Source organism: Marmota marmota, unplaced genomic scaffold (genome assembly GCF_001458135.2).
Source record: "Marmota marmota marmota unplaced genomic scaffold, marMar, whole genome shotgun sequence".
NCBI classification, from domain to species: Eukaryota; Metazoa; Chordata; class Mammalia; order Rodentia; family Sciuridae; genus Marmota; species Marmota marmota.
In genome coordinates, this window is record NW_026000016.1 from 10,498,280 (window position 1) to 10,505,863 (window position 7,584).

The 7,584-nt window shown below is 45.2% G+C and overlaps 1 long non-coding RNA gene across 1 annotated transcript; it reads right to left on the reverse strand.

Moving 5' to 3' along the window:
• Positions 1 to 884: 884 nt before the first annotated feature.
• On the reverse strand, positions 885 to 7,289 carry LOC125618559. The gene is made up of 3 exons (XR_007349898.1): positions 7,093 to 7,289; positions 6,080 to 6,149; positions 885 to 1,134 (listed from the first exon to the last, which is right to left on the reverse strand). It is a non-coding gene; the product is annotated as an uncharacterized LOC125618559 (long non-coding RNA).
• Positions 7,290 to 7,584: the final 295 nt, after the last annotated feature.

A 7,584-nucleotide genomic window follows, 5' to 3' on the forward strand; every position in this document is an offset into this window, starting at 1 on the left:
CAAACACACATGTATCTGGCTTGGTACACAGGAGAAACACATCCTCAGAAGGACACCTTAAGAACTGAGAACACAGAACTGAAAACCAGAGACAAGGGACAAGGAATTCTCACATTCTACCTTCTTATGGTTTTGAATTTGGAAGCATTTGGAAGTTTTACATATTCAAAAACCTTTGAACTTGTTTTATAATAAGAAGCCTGATAGCAGCAGACCAGATCTAATGGAGGATATGGAAACATCTACTGCTGGGGGAAGCGGGGACAGGAGAAGTAAACCTCCTTGGAAAGCAAACTGGAAATATCTCTGTAAGTTTGGGCCAGCCACTACTCCTAAGTATGTGCTCTGAGAAACTGTTTGCACATGTGCCTCAGGAAATACAGACAGGAGCGTTCAGAACAAACTGGTGTGTGATGCCTGAAAAAGAAAGAAAGAAAAAAAAAAGAAGATAGCAACCTCAAAGTTTCCAAGAGGAGAATTGGGAAGAAATTCTGGTTGATCCTACAGCAGTGGAAGTACGTCAACACACCCAAAATTACAAATAAAATGTGGAAAGGAAGCAAGTAGCAAAGGATATGCACTATATGATAAAAGTACGTCATATTCAAACACATTAATCAGCTCTGTGTCTGTGCATGTAGTAAAGTCTGAAGTGTATAAAATTGATGAAGATAAAATTCAAGGAGTGCTGGGATGTAGTTCAGTGGTAGAGCACTTACCTTGCATGTGCCAGGGCCTGGGTTAGATCTCCAGTAAAGCCAAAAATAAATAAATAAGAGAAATTAATTAAGAAATTCACAATAGTGAATCTTTAGAAGAGTGGGAAATTAATTATGGGAAAGGTATATAGAGCCTCAGGTCTATATGCTATGCTTTATTTCTAAAGCTGGGTGATGTGCTCGTGGGCTTCATTACATTACTCAGACTAACTTCTAAATTATCTGTTACACTTCATTTAAGTTAACAAAATTGCCATCAAAATTACTAGGAAAACATTTATGTTTCATTCAGCATAAATAAGATTATAAGAACTAAAGATTAATGGAAAAGGCAAATTCTAACCTTGATCTATTTATTGCTTCATATTCCAGGTTTGAGAAAATAATTTTGTTCCGTTGGGTCTTTCTAGGTTCACTAGAACAGAAAAAAACAGGAAGAGAAATGTCCTGAAGTTTTGCAATAAAACCATCAAATAGTTGAAGTCGAGAGAAATTATACCAATTGTATATTTCAAGCCCCTCTATTTTTGTTGTTGTTGTTGTTTGTTGTGGAGGTGTTTGTTGTTGTTGTTGTTTATTTGGGATGGGGTTTCACTGTGTTGCCCAGGCTGACCTTGAACTCCTGGGCTCCTCCTGAGAAGCTGAGATGACAGGTGCTAGTAGACCTGATCCCTCATTTTTACAGGAGAGGTTGAGGCCCAGAATGGTAAGCAACCTGCCCAAGGTCATCAAAGGCTATGATAAGACCACAGATCCTGGCCCCTGGCCAGGTACTTTGTCCTGCACACCACATTCATATCAGGGAAATGAGCAGTGCTTTCCCTGGCTGAAGCATTAGCTTGGCTCAAGTTCGGCCACCACACCAGGGAGTTTTTGCCCAGCCAACCGTGCTAACAGTATATCCTGAATGGACAAAGGAAACAGCAGAGTATGAGAATCAGACGGGAGTACAGTTAGGCTCCCAGGAAGTGGACCCTGTTCATCACTCTGTGGGGCCAACTGCCTGAAAGGATGTAAGACTCTGAGCCCAGGCAGAGGCAGGAAAGTATCACGGGGCATGTCCAGGGTTCCCGTTGACTCTCTGAGCCTTCATACTAGCACATGGTGGAGCGATCAGATAGCTCTAGGTCAGTCCTGCCTAAGCCACTTATTAGATCAGACTCAGACTAGTTTTTACCTTCTCTCGTCCCCTGGTCATCTAAAAAAGGAGGAAAGTAACCGAATCCATTTCATATAATTGCTACAGAATTGGTGGAATTGGTGTATGTTAAATATATATGAACATGTGCATAGCATCTTGTATACAGTGTGAGCTCAATGGTAAGCACTGCTATAGAGAGAAAAGTTGCACATTTTCAGGGTCTAAAAACAAGTCTCCACTGGATAAGAGAACAAAAGCACAGTTATCATAGAACTGCTGTCTCAGTGCCACAAGTTACAAGCTCAAGGTCAGCAGGGCTTCTCCCTATCTTGCAGAAGTGATACATATTGATTTGAACACTCCTGTCTCTCAGACCAGCCTTCACTGAGGCCAGGAGGAAGGCAGATGATATAAAATAGGCTGTTCTCATTTTACCCCTGGATAAGTCACTGAAGTGACTCGGGACACCTTGGGCAGGTGTTTATAGGTGTCTTCATTCAATAAAGACATCAGTTAATGAGCCAGGTAACCCTCTTCACTCAGCCATGTGTGCCTTGGATACTCAGCAGTGCTCATCAGGCCTGGCGGGATTGCGAATCATATCTGAACGACAAGCAAAAAAATTGAGGTGGCCTTCAGAACAGGAGGGGACTTCCTGGCACAGTGGTACACACCTATAATTCCATGAACTAGGAAGACTGAGGCAGACACTAACCTCACAAGTTTGAGGTTAGCGTCTGCAATATATTGAGACTGACTCAAAATAAAAAGGAGAAGGTGTGGCTCAGGGGTAGGAGGATTCAATCCCCAAAACTGGGGGGAATTTAAAAAAAAATAAAGAGGAAGGGACCATCAAAGGCCCAGGGTACAGAAGAGATGTCCCAGTCTTTGAGCCTTTGAGAACATGGGTGGGTTTTGGTCCTCCAGCTGAGTATCCTTCCCCAGCCTTTCATTTCCCTCAAATAACACCTTCTGCCCTGAGCAACTTCATTTCAAATTCTCTTCTCTGAAGTTCAGTGCTATTTGGTGTCTGGATTTTCAGCCATTCCAAGACCCCCTAAAGGATGGAGTTTCTGCCCTCAAACTGGATTTCCTGAATGGGGGGAGATTAAACTCGATGTGTGACTTGATCCTAACACAACAGATACTTTCTTTTGTGGAAATACCATCCAAGAGAATCTGAATTGGCAACATTAGAGATGCCGTATGTCTGCACAGATCCTCCACTAATGCAGCCCTGGGTGGCTTTGAGGCTCTAAACTCGTTTATCCTTGTCAAGATTTCTAGAACTTTTTAAGCAATCACATAGATTAGTTTCTCACAAGCTCTTCACCAGCTGTCCACAGTCTCTGCATCTTAACTGACTTGCAGCTGGTCCCTCCCTGCTGCCTCTGGCCAGGCTGACTTCTCCCTCTCCACTGACCAGCTGTACTCCCCAGCTTTCCAGAGTTCCCTACCAGGCCCTGCTGATGCAGTAGAGATGTACTGCAATGCCAGACGGTCACTGCTTGGCCTCCTTGATGGGGAAACCATCTCTCTTCCTGTTAGATTCCACCAGCCTGGGCCTGAGTGCAGCTCATGGGACTGCACAGACACCAGGCCCTGCTCCCAGGGAGACTTGACCATGAGCAAACTGATGGAAGTCAGGCCCTCCTGGTTGACATCACCACGGCCCTCCCCCCGCCATTGTCATTGAGTCAAAGTTGTCATGCTTGACTTTCTTCTTCCTTAGGATGTGTTTTCTCCCAAGAGGTACCTTAATCCCTAAACCCTCATTTCAAAAAAGAAGAAGTTTTGAGGAAGATCTGCCTTAGCAAATCATCCCAACTTCTAGTAGGGCTTCAGCTAAAATCCCTAGAACAGGTGCACATAGATAAAGGACCTCATGGTGCACACTCTCCATTTGGCCTTCCAGCCCAAGGGTGGCAATTGCGCTGATGTTTGAGGTCAAGGCTGAGGCCGTACATGTCCTTTCATGCCTAGTGGAGCCAGGTGTTTGCCATCTCTGTCCAGAGTGACCAGCATATCCACAGGGTTAGTGGCTTCTGATGGGTAGTGATCACCCAGGAGTCTATAACATAGGCTCTGGGTCTGAATTCTGGAGGTTTGGGGCTAAGGGACTCATTGGCAACTGCATAGCACCTTTGAACAATTCAGAATTGTCCTGAGGGCCTGGGGCTCTGGGCAAGGTTTCCTGCTTCCCACGCCAGCTTCTGGTGGCAACAGCACAAGAAGCAGCTTGGAAATCGAATTTATATTCCTGGGAAAGATATGGTAGAGAATATGCTTTTCATTATATTCATGGAGGCAGAGGAGTAGAAGGGTCAGGCCCAGGGCCCCATAGCTGAGGCTTTAGCACCAATTTCCTCTGGAGGAGCCGCTCCTTGTACACACTACTTTCCCAAGAATTTGACACTGTAAGACTCAGGACATGGGAATGAGACTTGGAGAGCCCCAATTTCATCTCTTCCACTGGCTTTTTTTCTTCCTTTCCTTTTAAGTTCTACCTAGGCCTGTCATTTCTGCTTTGCAATGTCCCAGGAGTCCAGCTTCCTGCCCACATCTTCAGAGCCCTGACACAGCAGTGCCCTGGCCCCCATCCGTGCCAGGGCTGCCCAGAGGCAGACAAAGCAGAAGCATCCCAGCCCTGTGTCTCCCCTTGCACGTCAAGGGACGCTTTCACCATCTGTTTTCAATGAAGTGTGGGTTTCGGGACATATTATGGAAACAGAAACGGAAAAACCATCGAGGTCCCTCCTGCAAAAACCATCATTATCCACTGAAATGAACTCTCAGGAACTTCCGGGTGTGGAGCACATCACTATTAATGAAGAAGAATTCAGACAGGAATTCTGGCCCGGCTGGACAAAGGAGAGGGAAGAAGAAATGGAATGTTTTGACTCACCCAGAAGTTAAGAAGAGAGTCCCTTAACAGAGCAAACAGTACCATCCTACAGCCAAGGCTGTGGAATCTGACACCAGCCTGATTTCTCTCCGACTCCAGAATGCAGCTCCCAGGGCTCCAGTGCGGGGGAGGTGGGCTGAATTACCAGAGGAACACCCAGCACTCAGTCAAGGTCGAACCTCAGCCAAGGCTGGAAATGTCATCTGCCCCAATGGCAGCACACTGGAGAGGGGGCCTGGCCCACAGGATCTGTGAGCCCCCACGAGGGCTCAGAACAGACTCATGCTGGGTCTCCTGGTGGAATTTGCTGCCCTTCACATCAGCCCCATTCAACCCTCCTGCTGAGGAGGGGCTGTGTGTGAGACAGAGGTTGAATATGTCTATGGCTTAGCCTGCTAGAAAAGGACGCCTGGAGGACCATGCCGGTGTACACCAGGCACTCAGCAAGGATGGGGAAGAGGGGTGCAAGAGGAATCTCTACAATGTTCTCCCATCTTTTCTCCTCCCCAGAAAAGAGCCACCACAATCCTTGTCAGAGGGCAATGTAAATCTGCATGCTGGATGCTATTACAGGGTTGAAGTAGGGTGTGTGTGTGTGTGTGTGTGTGGTGTGAAAACCCTACCCTTGCTTTCTGATGCTTGAAATTCTGCACTCCCTGCACTTTTCTTCTTTCTCTCTTAAGATATCATTATGTTGGAGAGAAAAACATTTCAAGCTTTATCAGTAAATGGCATCATCGGGGAAATTAGTTCATCAGATTCTCCTCAAGAGAAGGTCTTAATGGGAAGAAAATGAGAACCCTGAGTACTGATTTGGGAACAGGGCACCAGGAAGGAAAAAGGTGGTCACAGAAAAAAAAAAAAAAAAAGGTGATTTGCTCTGCTTCACAGTTTTGCTGAGAGTGACACACATTTGGTTATAACTTTTGTGTCATTAGGGAGAAGTAACTATCATGGAAGAAAGAAAGTGGCCCTCCTCATCCCAGGGATCACAAATTCCATGTCCATGTTTTTTGTTGTTGTTTTGTTGCAGGGAGGGTTGTTGGGTTTTTGCTTTTGTTTGTAGTACTGGGGATTGAATCCAGGGCCTGGTGCATACTAGGCAAGTGCTCTCTCAACTGAGCTATATCCTCTGCTTTCATGTCACTGTTTTACAGAGAAAATATTTTTTAGTTAGGTAATTGATTTTAGAAATCTGAATGGCTCATACATAGGTCCATGTTTTTTTAAATACCTATCTTAGTCTGTTTTTCTCTTACTATAGTAAAATACCCCGAACCAGGTCATTTATAAAGACAAGACTTTTTGGCTTACAGTTCTGGAGGCTGGGTGTCTTCAGAGAATGGCACTAGTATCTGCTCGGCATCTGGCATGGACCTTCTTGCTGCATCATATGGCAAGACAGGAAAAGCATGCTAGGTCAGGTATCTCTTCCTCCTCTTATAAAGCCACTAATTCCATCAGGGAGGCCCTATCCTCATGTCCTCATCTAATACTAATTATCTTTCAAAAACCCTACCTCCAAACACCATTGACATATGACTTTGTGGGTTGCTTCTAACACATAAAGTTTGGGAGAAGTATTTAAACCATAGCAATACCCCACTTCCAGGTACTAAACTTTCCTCTGGGCAATTTTTACTGTTGACAAAAGAAAGCAAGGGAGGCACATCTATGAGTCTGAAGGGAAAGGAAAGGAAGGTACACCTGCAGCCCCAGCCCTGCCCTCCATTCCCCAAGTTCCCTGGATGACTGCACAGCACAGACCCACCTGCGGGCAGGAAGGTGCCGCACTTAGCTTCCCAGATGTCACTCTAGCAATGGTAACTGTCATCAGTGAGACTGGGAACTAGGAGACAGATGGCCCTCAGAAACTTCAAGGCCGACTTTACCTTGGTGTGGGCGCACACATTAACCTCCAAATTACAATGTTATAGTAAAGATCTTCTTAATTTTTCCCAGGCTGCGAGAAGGTGCTGGTGGCTGTCACTCTTCCCCTCCCCTGCAGAGGACAGGGGCTGCTTGTCCTCCCTGTGGGGAAGCTATTTATTTACTCAACTCTCTGGATAACTCCCCAACAGCATCTGAATGGCAGGCTTATGTAAACCAGAGCATGGTGGCTGCATGTGCTGGGAAAGCAGGCAGCCTGTCCCACCCAGCTCTTTCCTGAGCTCAGAGCCACTATGCACACGTCCCATGGCAGAGGGCCAGGGTTCTAGTAGTTCCCTTGCTACATGCAGGTCTGCAGCCTGTCCAACAAAGACAAGACCTTGCAAACCAAAGCTCCCCTTGATTCGTTGTCTTAAGAGAATTAAGTAATTACTTACCATATATTGCTCATTCTTTAGTACTGAGCACTTGTTCAGTAATATTTTTATTTTGCTATCTACATACTGGCTGGAGCCAATTGAGCCACATGACATTCTGTGAATCTGATTGGTTACCAGTGTCGTTGGAACTAGTAGGACAGGGTAAGTTTATTTTGGCTCAGTGACTGGCTATGCATTGCTTAGTGACCACAAAATATGACAGAAAGGAAGTAAGCTATGTAGAATAATACCAACAGCAAACACTTAGATACAGGCTAAGCTGTGCCAAGCATTCTTCTAAACACTTCACATATGTTAATTCATTTAACTCCTCAAAGCAACTGGATGAAGTAAGTTCTATTATTATCCCCATTGTACAGATAAGAAAACCCAAGTACAGAGGTGAGCAATTTCCCCAAAGTCCCAAATGGACCACATACAGCCCAAGACTCATTCTCTGTCTCATCTTCTACACTGGAAATTGCCCACTTTGGTTATTAATGAACTCTG